This window comes from Miniopterus natalensis, chromosome 2 (genome assembly GCF_054644295.1).
Source record: "Miniopterus natalensis isolate mMinNat1 chromosome 2, mMinNat1.hap1, whole genome shotgun sequence".
In the NCBI taxonomy this organism is placed as follows: domain Eukaryota; kingdom Metazoa; phylum Chordata; class Mammalia; order Chiroptera; family Miniopteridae; genus Miniopterus; species Miniopterus natalensis.
The window spans coordinates 61,692,015-61,707,030 of NC_142082.1; the positions used below are offsets into that span (position 1 = coordinate 61,692,015).

The 15,016-nt window shown below is 33.5% G+C and overlaps 1 pseudogene; it reads right to left on the reverse strand.

Annotated features, from left to right (window-relative positions):
* Positions 1 to 1,011: 1,011 nt before the first annotated feature.
* LOC148093692 (U4 spliceosomal RNA) lies at positions 1,012 to 1,139 on the reverse strand (annotated as a pseudogene).
* Between the last annotated feature and the right edge of the window lie 13,877 nt (positions 1,140 to 15,016).

Here is a 15,016-nt window from a genome sequence, read left to right on the forward strand (position 1 = left end):
CCTTCCTTTCTCTGAAATCAATAAAGATATATTTTAAAAAATAAAAAGAAAGAGATGGCTGAAAATCTTGATAGACTTGGAAATATTGAACTTGGTGTCCTCTTCAGATGGTAGGCTTAGAGCAGTTGTATTTCTTGCATGTCAACTAGCTTTTCCCAGAGTAAATGGCAAGAACAAAGTGAAAGGATACAGCCTCTTCTGACCTGGTTTTGGAAGATGCATAGCTATCTTCTTACACATTCTGTTTGTCAAAGCCATTATAAAATTGTCTAGATTGAAGGAGAGAGAAATTAAATTCTACTTCTTGATGGGGAAGTGACTTCACATTAAAAAACAACATTGGGAAAAGATATGTTTGAATCTTTTGAAAATGCAATCTGTTAACCTGAAAATGGGTGAAATTGCCAAAGTAAACTAGGGAAAATAGAGGGCTAATTTCATAATTTTGAGAATGCTTGGATTTATCAAATGGCAGGAGAAAGGGAAACTGGGTGTTATACATAGTAACAGTGAGTAAGTTAGGAGGAAAATTAGGAAATTCAATGAAATGGAAAATAAAAAAGGCCAATGAGAGTAAACAATTATGCAGAAGTATCTAGAAAAAGAAGGCTATCATTAAGGGGAACAGACATCTGGCAATAGCTTCATGGTAGGTCTAGTAATAGATTCATGAGGGAGGGGAATTCTCAATTTTATTGACAACATTAAGAATCCTTTCCCAAATGCCAGATGCTAATCCCAGTTATTCCACTTAATAGCTGAACAAACTTGAGCAAAATACTTAAATTTCTAAACACTGTGTTCTTACCTCATTGTTTTGTTATGAAGATTAATATAGTTCATATATGCTTACAACAATGTCTGGAAAAAACATAAATATATATAGCATTTACATATGTATACATTTATAATTTTTGTTGAATTAATATACAGAGGTGGACAAAAAGTAGGTTTATAGTTGTGAATACATCAGAGAGTTTACTCTTGTATTATTTATTTATTATTGCATTATTTTCCATACAAATAACTAAACTTACTTGTGCCAATCATTGTATTTTTTATTTATTTATTTTTTCAATGAGCAATAATCATGCCACAAATAAACCTCATTGGCTTTGACACTGCCACTGCACAGAGCTCCAAACCCTATATTTAAAAATATTTTCAGTTTAGTTAGTTGTATTCATTACTTGACCCCAGATTGTGAGACTAGCAGTTTAAATGTACAGTAGATGATTGAAAAAAATTCCGTGAAGGTCAAAAAAGATTTCAGATGCTCTTGCCTCAATAATATATCAAGGCATCTTCAGCCCCCAACCCTGATATGGAGTCATCAAGTACATATCACAATATACATAATACAACCAATTGGAAATCTGCTTGACTTTCCTACAATATTAAACAAAAGGGGGATAATTATGGCTTTTTAAAAGTGCCCATTCACAGTTCAAATAATCTGTGGCCTCTATAAATTCATCAAATAGTATTTAGACACCTGTTTTTATTAATATCAATTATACCTTGTTACCTAACATGAGAATAAATTATGCTATATTGTTAAGGATAGAAACAGAATAGTTAGGGGACTAGCTGTAGTTATAAGAAATATTAACCTTGCTCTGTTAACTGTGATTGCTTTGTTCTGATTAAAGAAAACACATTGTAATCTGGCTGAGAGTTGTACTCCCTGAAACCTGGGAGTTAACCTCGGAATTCGGTCCATTCTCCTTACCCAAGAACTGCCTATCATCATGGAAAGATGAACCACCTTGTTGACCACCTGGAGGCACCCACCCTTTGCAACTCCCCAGCCTGCATCGCCTGTAATCTGTCCTTCTACCCAATATAAGCAGCTGGTTTCTGGGGGGTTGGGAGGGTAGAACAGATTTTTGTCGATGACGTGCTGCTTTCCCATGTTGTCAGCAATATTGGAAAATAAACTCATAAACAATTGAACCTTGTCACTGCTTAATTGGCTCAAGTGGTGACAGGCATCTTAGACCCATTTGTGATCTGGTTTCAATATTGATGCCATACATTCTTCTCTATCCCAGACAAGTATAATCAGCACTAATTCAACAAAGTTATAGTTTATTTGCTACTACAATTAAATTAGTAGAAATTTAGAACAATCACACAGATTGTACTTTGCATTAATGTTAATCTTGTTATGATCTTTAAAACTAAGTGAAGCATCAACCATTTTACCTAAAAAGCATAAATGGCAATGACCAGATAAAATTTAGGAAAGAAAAGAGCCATGAAAGAAGGCTAGATTTTCCTATACATGTCCCACACATCATTATTTAATTGAACTGCCTCCCAACAGTATAACTGCAAAGAAAAATAGTGAACTTGGTTTATTTTAGAAGCATATCCATTTCTGTTGTTCTTGGTCATTAATCAGGACAGATTAATAATCAATAGAAAATTGTGGACATGGCAAAAACTATGGAGAGTTTGACTAAAGCAAATGCCAATAAGATATCGGTTGATAAAGAGTAGATTTTAGACCAGCAGCAGCAACATCACCTGGAAAAATGTTAAACATACAAATTCTCAGTTCCCACCCTTGCAATCTGTGATTTACCAGCCCTCTAGGTGATTTTGATAAACTCTTAAATGCACTAAGGGAATAGTTTGACTGGATGATGGAACCACCTACAGAGTCTTTAACAACATATTACAAATTTAATGCATGTGAAATTTACACTTCCATAACCAAGTGTGTGAAGTGGTATCTATTTTTTAATCTCTTTAAGCATAAATCATGAGATCTGTTTTTTATTGATTGCAAGGGAGTTACTATTGCCAATTAAAGAAACATTAACTTGATGTTATTCCACCTGGAACTGAGTTCCTTTTGTTTTACCTGTTTATTCAGTTCAGGGTTATCCTTGGGTTTCTCTCCCTTCATCCTTATATTGTATTTCTGTGCATTTGCATATCTTTACCTCAAGGGGGAAGATAGTAAGTAGTCTCATAACTATTTTCTGTCTGTACTGACTTATGAGTAGGATTAATGTACGAGTCTTACTCATTGATACCTTGGTGGCCATCTCCGCATACTCTGCCTCTGCCTTACCCCATTCCAGGGGATTTAAGGCAATCTGCTTAATCGAACCCACATTTTCATCTCTTCAGAGGAGATTGAAAGATTCAGGAAAGTCTCCTTTACTGCACTGGGGTGTCTGGACTCTGCAGTCTGCTCTGGGGATAGGGATTTGAAATTTGCCTAATTCCATTCCCACTGTTACTCTTCCTTCCGACAACCTGCTGAATGCAGGATTTATTCTAGGTAGTAAGCACTTCTAGTCCCTAAAAACTATTTGGACTTTTATTTCTTCTCTTTTACCTACAAGCTGGGGTTTTAGCCCAGCTAGTACAGATTCCTCAGATCAGCCTCCTGCCAGCTTTTAAAACTTGGGAGGGAATTAACTCAGAAATCAGTATACATAATCCTGTGGTTCTTTGTCTACAGCATGAACCCTGTGGCCCTGATCCTTCAAGTGGTAATATTTAGCAGGTGTACCTACATTTTTGGAATTGTCTTTATCATACCCTAATTCTGTCTTTCAAGTGTATACTCTTAACAATCTCATCTTTTGAGGTATAGAAACTTCTTTTTCTAATACATACATAAATTAAACATTTGGATTATGCAATGTTAAACTATGACTTTAAAACTATTTTCTCCATATTGGGTTTCAAAAATAATCTACAAATAAAGTCCACTGAATTTTTTATTCTAAGTGTATTCCTCCAGTCCTGAGACAGTGCCCATGGGTTTAATAGCGTCAGGGACCATCACAAAGAAAACACCTAAGAACTCTTTAAAATGTTTAAATTTTGTTGCAGTGCATCAAGAAGAAACAACCTGGTTTGAGGAGCAGAGGATAACCAACAATATGTTTATTTATTTAATGATTTAGTACAGCACACACTGCTTTGGACAGATCACATTCAAATACTGATTTTAGAAACTAGAAATATAACACTGAACAAAAATTTAAACAAATAAAATCCTCACCCACATGTACCTTACAATTTAATGAAATCTGAATTAAGGGATGTTGGCCTATGTGCCCCTGGACAATCATTACCACTAACTTGTCATGTTCTTATTGCCACTTTGACACATGTTTTGTGCATTCTTAAAGGAGGCAGATCTACTTCCAAGTCATTGCTTCATATGTTTTCTCTGTAAAAATACTTTATTTTAACCAAGCATTAGTTTTACCTCTTTCACAAAATTGCATGGAAATGCCATGATATACTCCAAGTATTTAATCTATACACAGATTTATGATAAGGATTACATATAATCCAGTATGTGAAAATCTAAAACTATATGATGGGAGAAGTTCTGATAATTTAGAACTAACTTTTAGGTTTTTCAATAATTTCTAAAACATTGTCATAAGAGGGAAAAAAAAACTTACTCATTGAATTATGTCACCTTCATTGCTGCGCAAGTGTGTATACCTAAGAAAAATGATGAACAAATATAAATTATATAATCCCTTAACTTTGTATCACTTAAAAAAACAAATGATATATTGAATTATGAAATATATCATATATATTTTATTTTGAATCATAGCAAATACCAATAAAGATTAAATCCTAACAGCAAAAACATTATCTAAAAAGTTTTGAGGTATATCTTTCAATTTTACAAATGTGTATTTTCCATCTAAATACTATCTTCTTATATTTATTTCCTATAAAATATAAGATAATTTTTACTAGGCTATCACTATTTACTTTAAAAATAGCTCACATTGTATTCAATTTAGGAAAGAAAACACTAAATTTTTGTTTTAATGACAGGTATTTGCTATATTTCAAAGCCTAATTTCAAGAGTGGGTATTGAGAGGAAGAATAAAACATAAACTGTAGATTTTGCTAATGGTGCAAATTGGTCTGAAAAAACAGGCTGAAAATAGACAAGTCGATGGAGTAATCAATACACTCAAAGGAGGGTGAAATACAGGATGCGCAAGTCCCATGATTAGTAAGCAGACAACAATCCATAGCAGCAAGCCTACACAAAATACAATTCATTTCTCTACCAGTTGGAGAAAAAATGAACCTGAAAACAACTTAAATTCAGGCTCTCAAGCTCATAGGAATATTATTGGGAAAATAAAATGAAATACATAGCCACATGTAAAAATTGTATATAAGTAGGAGGTGCTATTTGAATTCTTTATTGTTATCTGTATTATTTAAAAATATATGCTTTTTATAGATAAATATTTCAAGTAATTTAGCATTCTGAAAATCTATACTCCTTGTGTTCAATTAATATTTAAAATAAAAAATGCCTGTTAAAAATCTATTCTATGTATCACCACTGTGATTTTCCTCCTTTTTAACTTATAGATTTTTAAATTTAACAAAGAATGAAAATGACTACAAGCACAAAGCCAAAAATTGTTGGAGACAATTTCTAATGGGTTTAATATGGCCTGATTAAAATCTAGATATATATTAAATCCATTCTCAAGTTGATCAGCATCATATAATTATCATTTTGTACACTAAACTATATTTGAGTTGCAATCATATATATATATATATATACACATATATATAAACACACATATATGGAAATTTAAATGCAAAACAAGGGAAATAATAATAGTAAAATTATAAAATCTAATTATACCTAAGTCACATGGCTATCTTTATATATATGTTTATATTGTTAGCCCACTGAACTATCTCTTTCTTTCGTTCATAAATTTATTTCTATAAAAAAGAATCAGAAAGGATTTATAAGGAATATTAAATTTAGTGACTGACTATGCTGGCAAGAATTATCAGTGAGGGAAATTCCTGTTTCACACATTTATCTCTTTGTAGCACAGCATCCTTAAAAATGTTTGAAGCTTCATATTCTTTTTCTTTAGTTTTTTCCTAATCAAAATATATTTAGAGGAAATTGTATTTTTATCAGCCCTTTATGCCTAAATGCACACTTTGTCACTGTTAAATATAACAGCCTGCCATTCTTAAAAAAAAGAAAGAAATCCAGACAGTTGCACTCAGGTGGGAAAGGCATTTGTGTGTGGGAGTTTCTTTATATTAGTAACAACTTATGCTATCAGTACATAATTTTCCTGCTAAAAAGATACCCTACCTAGGTTAAAATCAGTGCAATATAATCAAAGTGCTATTATGGCAGTGGACACTGTTTTTGTCTCTCTGGCACTTGACCCTCTCTACTTTGTTCCTAATGTATATTCGCTATATTTCAGTTTCTGCTGGATGTCACAGAATTGCATACATCTGGGAAAATGACCTCAATCCCTTGTTCCTGACCTCTAGGAGTCGATGCAGATACTTCAACCAATTGGTGCATGGACAAGGTGGACAAGAAATGATCACTTTGAAGGGAAGGACTCCAACTGCCTGCTTGAGCAGGAAGGCTTTTCACACCTCTCTGTCTGTGCCTAGGATCCAGCCTGTAGAGTTTTCTTTGCCTGACATCTTATGGCAAAGAGGAGGACCATCTTAGGGGCACAGCTTTCATTGATTAAAAGACCAGAGAGAAAAAAAAAGCTGGCTTGCTTTCCTACTTAACTCAGTGTTGAATGATAGACAACCGGTTTTATTTGCTGTTTACATTCTTAAGTTTGAATTATTTCTGTTACTTGCAGACAATATCATTTCAATCCTTAGAGCCATGCTGGCCTTCAGGATGCAAAGCCATTAACATTTCAGCGCTAAGTTAGCAACTCAGTTCCCAAGGTACACAGCCTGATAACCTTCCAGTATGACTAAACATCTGAGTTACCCAATGTTAAACATCAGAATACAGGGAAAGAAGTACTCGTATTCTCCCATCGCTTTTCACATGAGTGGCCCCAAAGAACAGAGTGATTGAGTTCATTAAATGGCAGAGTGAGGTTTAAAACCAGGCTGAGTTCAGAATCTATCCTCTTTATGGCCTTTCTATATGTCCATTTATGAAAGGCACACCCCATAAAATGTGTCCAGTAACTCTTAAAAATGATAATATTCTGGTGGATAACATCCCATCTCTGGTACAATCTATATTTCTCTAATAATCTTGATTTGCACTTATGTCTGCATTACTGAATAACAATAGATTAGAGTATAAAATAAATAGTAAAAACCATTTAGTATTTACTATAACAGTCTTTTTCATCTAATCTCTTTTTTGTTGTCACAGTGTTTTCAATTCATTAATTTTGGCTGACTTAGTTTTAATTTTATTTTCTGATATAGTCATGACATTATACTTCTATTATTCTGTAAACATAAATATTGGGTAGGATCAACCCAATAAAACAATATATTTATAAATTAACAACTTTTTTTTTAATCCTCACTCGAGGATATGTTTATTGATTTTAGAGAGGAAGGGAAAGAGAGAGATAGAGAAACATAGATGTGAGAGAAAAACATCGATCTGTTGCCTCCCATATAGGCCCTAACTGAGAATCAAACCCGAAACCTAAGTATGTGCCTTGAAGGGAATCGAACCCACAACATTTTGGTGTACAGGGCTGTGCTCCAACCAACTGGACCACCCAGCCAGGGCATAAATTAACTACTTTTAAAGGAAGGACAAAGAGAATATAATATAGAAAATTCTGATGTACATATATGACTTAATATTAGCAATAATTTCTTTAGAATTTTTTAATAGATGAAGTGAAGATTCTAATTCTGACACCCAACAACACTAAACATAATTGTTTCAGGCACGCAACCAGTGAAATGACTCAAACTATATATTTTGAGTTTATGGTTGTGAGTCACCACCAAACTCTGTACATAGAGTCCTACAGAAAATATACTAGGCTTTGTGGACCACATGGTCTTCAGTTTACTTGCAACTGCACAATATTGCCATTTTAGTGTGGAAGCAGCCATAGACAATGCACAAAGGAATGTCTGTAATTATTCTTCAATAAAGCTATGTTTACAAAAGAAAAGAGGCAGAACAGATTTAGATGGTGGTATCATTAAGAAGATATGATTAAATTTTATGTTAGGTACTTTTTTATCACAAATTTCACTCAAATGATATTTCATGCTTCCTGCTTTACTTTTTTTTTTTTTTTTTTTAGTATTGTTTAAAATATTACAGATGTCCCTTTTTCTCCCCAATGACCCGTTCCACCCCGTTCCTTCCCCCTCCCCAGTCCCTCTCCCCACCATTGTCCATGTCCTTGCATTGTGCATATATGCACATAAATTCTTTGGTTACTCTCCCCCCCTCCACCCACCCGCCCTCCTCCATCCCTCTGACATTCGTCAGTCTCATCTATGCTTCCATGTCATTGAACTTCCTGCTTTACTTTTCATTTTCAAACATTAGATTGCTCTTTTCTAAGTTGCATTTTCATCTGTTTCTAGTATGAGAAAGCTGTATGTGGATGTTTCATTCACTAAGATGAACAATTGCTGACTATGATAAGAGGGTATCTCTATGTTATCTAACAACGCATTCCAATACATGTATCCTTTCCAAACAACATTTATCTTTTTTTTTTAGAAAAGAAGAAACTTTGATCTATTTTGCTCAGGTTTTTTTTATATATATTTCTTGAACCACTATTTTATTTTGGGCACTATATATAAATGCACTAGGAATATAAGGATGATTATGAGAATTCCCATGCTAAAAGGAGTTTATAGTGAATGGCATCTTTACGTCTCTTTGGAAGATGAGACAGGCAGGAAAACATTTGTGTGAGCAACGAGACAAAGGTTGAAAACAGTTAAGGGGCTCTGCAGTAAAGGATTAACTCAGCAATTCCAGCTTATCCAAATCCTACACATGCCAAAGAAAGTTTTAGCCTTTGCTCAAATTCTGGGAGATAATCTCAAAGCTCTTGGACCTGTTAAGCATGGCTTTCCTTATCTGAGGCCATGCCGGATAGTTTATGCTAATGATGTGGTTCATGGTGAGGCCCTGGACCCTGTGGTATTCCTTTGACCTTCAGAGAAGTGGGAGACCCAGTCGCTAAGGTAATATCTGCAGGCAGGCAATCATGTCTACCTTGACCGATTCCCAATAAAAATCCTGGACACCAAAGTACGATGACAACCTACAACTCTCCAAGGTTGTCAGTACTCGTGCATGTTGACACACGTTGCCACTGGGGAAATTGCGTGCCCCACTGGGAGAGGACAACTCAAAGCTCGCACCTGGTCCCTCCCACACTTTGGCTGTTGCACCTTTGTTTTGTTGCTGATTTTACTCTGTACCCTTTTCGCTGTAATAAACTATGAGTATGTAAGAGCTTTGCTGAGTTCTGTGATTCCTTCTAGTGAATCATGAACCTGAGAGTAGTCTTGGCCATCCCTCATCACAGTACATTTTATAAAAATATGTTTTTTTAATTGATTTCCGAGAGGACGGAAGAGGGAGAGAGAGATAGAAACATCAGTGATGACAGAGAGACGTTGATCGGCTGCTCCCTGCACACCCCCTGCTGGGGATCCAGTCCACAACCCAGACAAGTGCCCTGACCAGAAATCTAACTGCTATCTCCTGGATCACAGGCCAGTGCTCAACCACTGAACCACACCCGCCGGGCTTATCATAGTATTTTTAAGAAAAAGTAAGCTGTTCAGAATTCTGAGATTATAAAGTGAGCAGTAGAGACTAGTGGTTAGTGTAAATGGATGTGTAGATTGGGCAGGTATTTTTCTTATTCATTATGTTGTAAAAACTTCCCTGCCATCTTTTTTGTAAAGAAAATTTTATTGGAATATGGCCACATGTTAGATTAACTACATTCATGTTATAAGAGTTACATCATTGTGACAGAGACTGCATGATCCACAGAGCCTAAACTATTTACTATCTGATCCTTTACAGAAAATGTCACTGACCCCCTATACATAATGAGAAGCTATTGAATAATTTAAGTCTAAGGAAAATATAGTCAAACTTTAATTTTGTGGATAGAGCTGAATATTTGTTTGAATTTAGTATAGGTTCCTATATAAGTCTTGTGAAAAATATTTAATATATTAGATAGGGGATATTAAGTGTGGCTAAATTAACTGGATGACACAAGTGAAATAAAAACATTTCAAGCTAGTGAAAAAAGTTAATTTAATAAAGTCAATTAATTTTTTTTCATTTCAAGTGCAATTGAAAGATATATTTGAAGAATGACTCATTCTATATTCTCTGCCATTTAATTATAGTTAGTTCTGTACCATTTATAATTCTAATTGTAAGTACTGCCTAGTTAACTACTTGCACTCTTGTCACATATAAAACATATTTTGATAACTAAATATTGTGTTCAAAGTTGTTATCAAGGGCCCTAACTTTGAAATTTAAAAATCAAGGTATTCTGCATTAATTTAACAAGTATATACTAATTTGTTTTTCTTCCCAAGTAATAAAAAATAGGACTTCCAGTTTCTGATTCCCCTTTTAAAGACCTTGGTGGTCTCCACTCAATCCCAACAAGTAAAAAGCTAAATAGACTGGAAAATCAACCCTTCTTGAGTCCGTAAGGTAGAACACAGAGAAAACTACTGCCTCCAAGATTTGAGAGACAGATAAATGAATAGAAGGAGTCACAGTGATTGGAGAAAAGACTCCTGAACACTAACTGCTGGGGGAACCAGTGCAGAGTTTAATCTCCAGAAGCTTAACCAGGTCCTAATAATAAATTAGGTTACGTTACTTAATACATGCTAAGTGTTACCATAGAGCTGTCCGAGTCTGAGGGGGCTCTCCCTCTCTGGCTTTTGTCATGCTCCTGAGAAATAATTCAGATGAATGACAGAAAGTAGTGTCAAAGCAAATAAATTTGATTTATTAAGGAAGCAAGATAATTTATTAAAGAAACAAAGCAAGCAAATTTACTAAGAATACACTTGGCATAAAGCACAGCAGGCAACCAGGTATTTTGAGTGCGCTGCCTGGTGGGGATTCAAAGGTTTTGTACTTTTTTCCCCTATAGGTTTCAGGGTTCCCCTGTGGGATATTTGGGCAACAGACTAGATTTCAAGGTTCCTCTTTTACAATCGTGTGACTTTTCCCAGACATTTTGAGAACATCTGATTATTTTATCTTGGGAAGTCCCAAGGTTGCTGACTTCTTTGTTCAGTGGGTGAGATAAACTCCCCTTCCTTTCCCCCTCTCCTCCTCCTTCCTTAACAGCTATCTATCCTGCCTAACAAAAATACTGAGAGAAATATCTGTCCTATGGTAATCACTCACTAAACATTTACTTTTATTATATTTTGAAGAGAAAATTTTTTTACAATATCCATTTTATTCAACAATGTATGGTTTCTCCCTGAAAATTTTCAATATTTGATGCTCTTATTAAAATAAAAACATTTTAATTTGGGAAGATCATATTTTACTCTGCATTTCTAAGTAATGAGGCTAGTTTTTTTCAACTTTTCTTGTTTTGTGGATTATATTTTTCGTCATTTGCTTATTTTTTTATATTATAGAGATATCTTTTTATTTGTAACAAATTTTTACATGTTTTAGTGTGAAATCCCAGAAAGTAGAATATGAGACAAAGGTTTATGTGATACTATTGTTTTTTAAATTTTTTTATTTTTGAGAAAGTGTAAGATCAAAGAAGTAGAACTATCTGGCAAGGGGACAAGGAGAGTCAGTGAAAGGCTAGTTTTCACTTGGTATTAAAATATACTGACTGGTTGATCTCGTGGCATTTTTCTGAGTAGTAATAAAATGAATGTATCTCAACAAAGACCTTTTGAAAGAGGACGGAGTAAGAACTTAGGTGTTTGTTCCTAAATCCCATTAGTCAAAGATTTGCACTCCTAGATTTTTTTAAAAAAATATATCTTTATTGATTTCAGAGAGAGGAAAGGAGAGGGAGAGAGAGAGATAGAAACATCAATGATGAATCATTGATTGAGCCCACAACCCAGGCATGTGCCCTGACCAGGAATCCAGCCCCCATCACCTGGATCCCAGGTTGAAGCTCAGCCACTGAGCCACGCCCAGCTGGGCTGCACTCCTAGATTTTAACTGACTCTCAAATTTAAGTTGCTCATGTCTATCAACCAAGACCATTCGTACCTCAAAGTTAACTGGGAAACCCCAAGTTTGGAGGCAAAAATATGTAAGGATTAGGTCTTACTAAGGGGCTACGTACATGAAATCAAAGATAGGCAGCAAAGTGCCAGTTGCAACAGAAATACCTTGGCTTGGACAGGATCAAGACCAAGAAGACAGGGGAAAGTCTGAAGTGATGCACTAGAGGTTCCTCATGCAAATATCTGAGATGCTAATCCTTTGTTATCAATGTTGTAACTTTTTCTCAGATTTCTTTTTATAGTTGCTGGATAGAAATAATGTATATAGTCTGATATCTCTGTTTTAAAGATATTTTGTTAGGTTGATTATATCATACCTAGTTGTATGCTTGATTAATTAGCATAATCTTAGACATGTTCCTTAATACCAAATAAAAAAATTTACTCCTTTGGTCTGTTAAGATTATATTTCTAATACATTGAAAAAGAATTAGATCCAAAGAGAGATACTTTATTACTATTAAAGAAAAACAATACAATATAGCAATACATTTTAATTGAGATGGCACTAAATTTAACAGAGCATTTCTTGATTACTTGTGGTTATCAATTCAGAATAAATTTTATAAATTCAATTAGTTAAATAACACTTTTCAATAAATATTTTTCTTATAAACCAAGAAGGCATTTTCTTTTCTTTTCTTTCTGAAACATATTTTAAAATAAAATGCTGATAATAATTACACAGTTGAATTATTTTCGCAAAATAATAAAATAAGCATTTTTAAAGAAAAATCATTATTTCTCCCTATGAAGGGCTATAGAATTACCTACTCCTTTGTTATTCATGGCATTAGAAATGGAATTGAGTTCTAAAATTATCGCTATAAATTCTTGTCTTTTATAGGAAGGATATTTTATAGTTGATTGCAGGCTCAATGTCCCATATTAGCAATTCATCATTTTATAATATTAATATTCATTTTTACTAAATATGGAAACCTCATATAATCAGCAATTTCCTCATCAATTTGGGGAAATCAAATTCATTATTAAGAGTTAGTATAATATGAACAGCAAAATGCCATTCCTGGTTTAAAAATAAACAAGTCTTGATATACATATTATGTCTAATTTTGCATGTTATAAAAAGAGAAAAATGTTACAATGTAATTTCTAAATTATTTTAAAGAATATCTAACACACTCAATCTATGTGCAGGATGAGTGAAAGAAAGTGACAAAGAAGGAAGAAAGAAAAAAGGAAAGAGGTAAGGGAGAGTAAATTAAAAACAAAGTTTATGTTTTTCTCTCTAAAGTTACCAACATAAGTACAAATGTACTGATCATATTCTAAACATAGACTTTATGCTTAGTCAATACCAATCTTTTTTGGGGGGGGAGCAATATAAGTACAAGATTAAAACTTGTGTGTATTTATATTAAAAAAATCTAGAATTTTCATACCAAACTATTAATAGAGAAACATTTATTTCTGTTCCAAGAAGACGTGGCAGGGCAGGGTACAAATATGTATAATAGAGGAAAATCAAGGGTCTCACATTGCTGAATATGAATAACTCGGTCAGAAACCTTTCACAAAATATTGTGTGTATATATTAATACCTTATTGCTCTATTTGGTGATTACTAAGTACATAGTTAATTCAATTATAGTTTACATTTAAAAAATATAACCTCTATGCTTGTCCATAAGATAGGTTCACTACTATATCTTAGGACCTAAAAAAGCCTTTATTCCATCTGAAAGAAGTATGCAACGGCCTTTCCAATGGGGGGGAAATTCTAACCCATAACAAAGATTTTTATTATCTATAATTTTAAAAAATAGACTTAGGGAATACATAGGAAGAATATAATTTTATAAGACAATCAAACGTGAAACAAATAAAGTGAATCAATTGCCTTACCTCTAATGTTATATAAATTCTCAGTAATTCCTCAGAGTGCTGTAATATGATTTGTTCTTATTCGTGTTGCTACTAAACTTCCAAGTTTTCACATATATATCATCACCTAATATTAGACAAGGGAGCTGAAAATACTCAATGGAGAAAGCATAGTCTCTTTAATAAATGGTGTTGAAATAACTTGATAATCACAGGCAGAAAAATAAAATTGGACTTCCATCTTTCACCACTCACAAAAATTAACTCAAAACAAATTAAAGACTTATGCATAACACCCGAAATCATAAAACCTCTAAAGTAAAACATAAGGAAAAAGACCCTTGACATTGGTTTTGGTAATAATTTTTTTTTATATGACACCAACAACACAAATCACAAAAGCAAAAATGATTAAGTTGGACTACATCAAACAAAATAACTTTTGCTCAGCATAATAAATAATCAACAAAATGAAAGGACAGACTATGGAATAGGAAAAAAATTTGCAAACCATATATCTGATAAAAATTAATATCTAAAATATAAAAAGAACTCATACAACCTAGTAATAATAACAATAACAAAAATCTCATTAAAAACTGAATAGACATTTTTCCAGACAAGACATGGAAATAGACAACATGTATATTTTAAAATGAATGATTTCACTTATATGTGGAATCTAAAAAAGCCAAACTCACAGAAACAGAGTAAAATGGTGGTTGCCAAGGGCTGGGGTATGGAGGAAAAGGGGAGATATTGGTCAAATGATATAAATTCCAGATGTTAAATGAATAAGTTCTGGGGATCTAGTGTACAGCAAAGTGACTATAATTAATAAATCTGTATTATGTACTTGAAAGTTGCTGAGGGAGTAGATCTTAAATGTTCTCACCACAGAAAAACTTGATAAATACGTGTGGTGATACAAAGGTTAACCGAACCTCTGAGTTAATCATTTTGCAATACAGATGTGTCAAATAATCACCTTGTACATCTTACATTTACCCAATATTATATATCAATTATATCTCAACAAAACTGAAAACTAAAATTATATTGGTTAAATTAAAA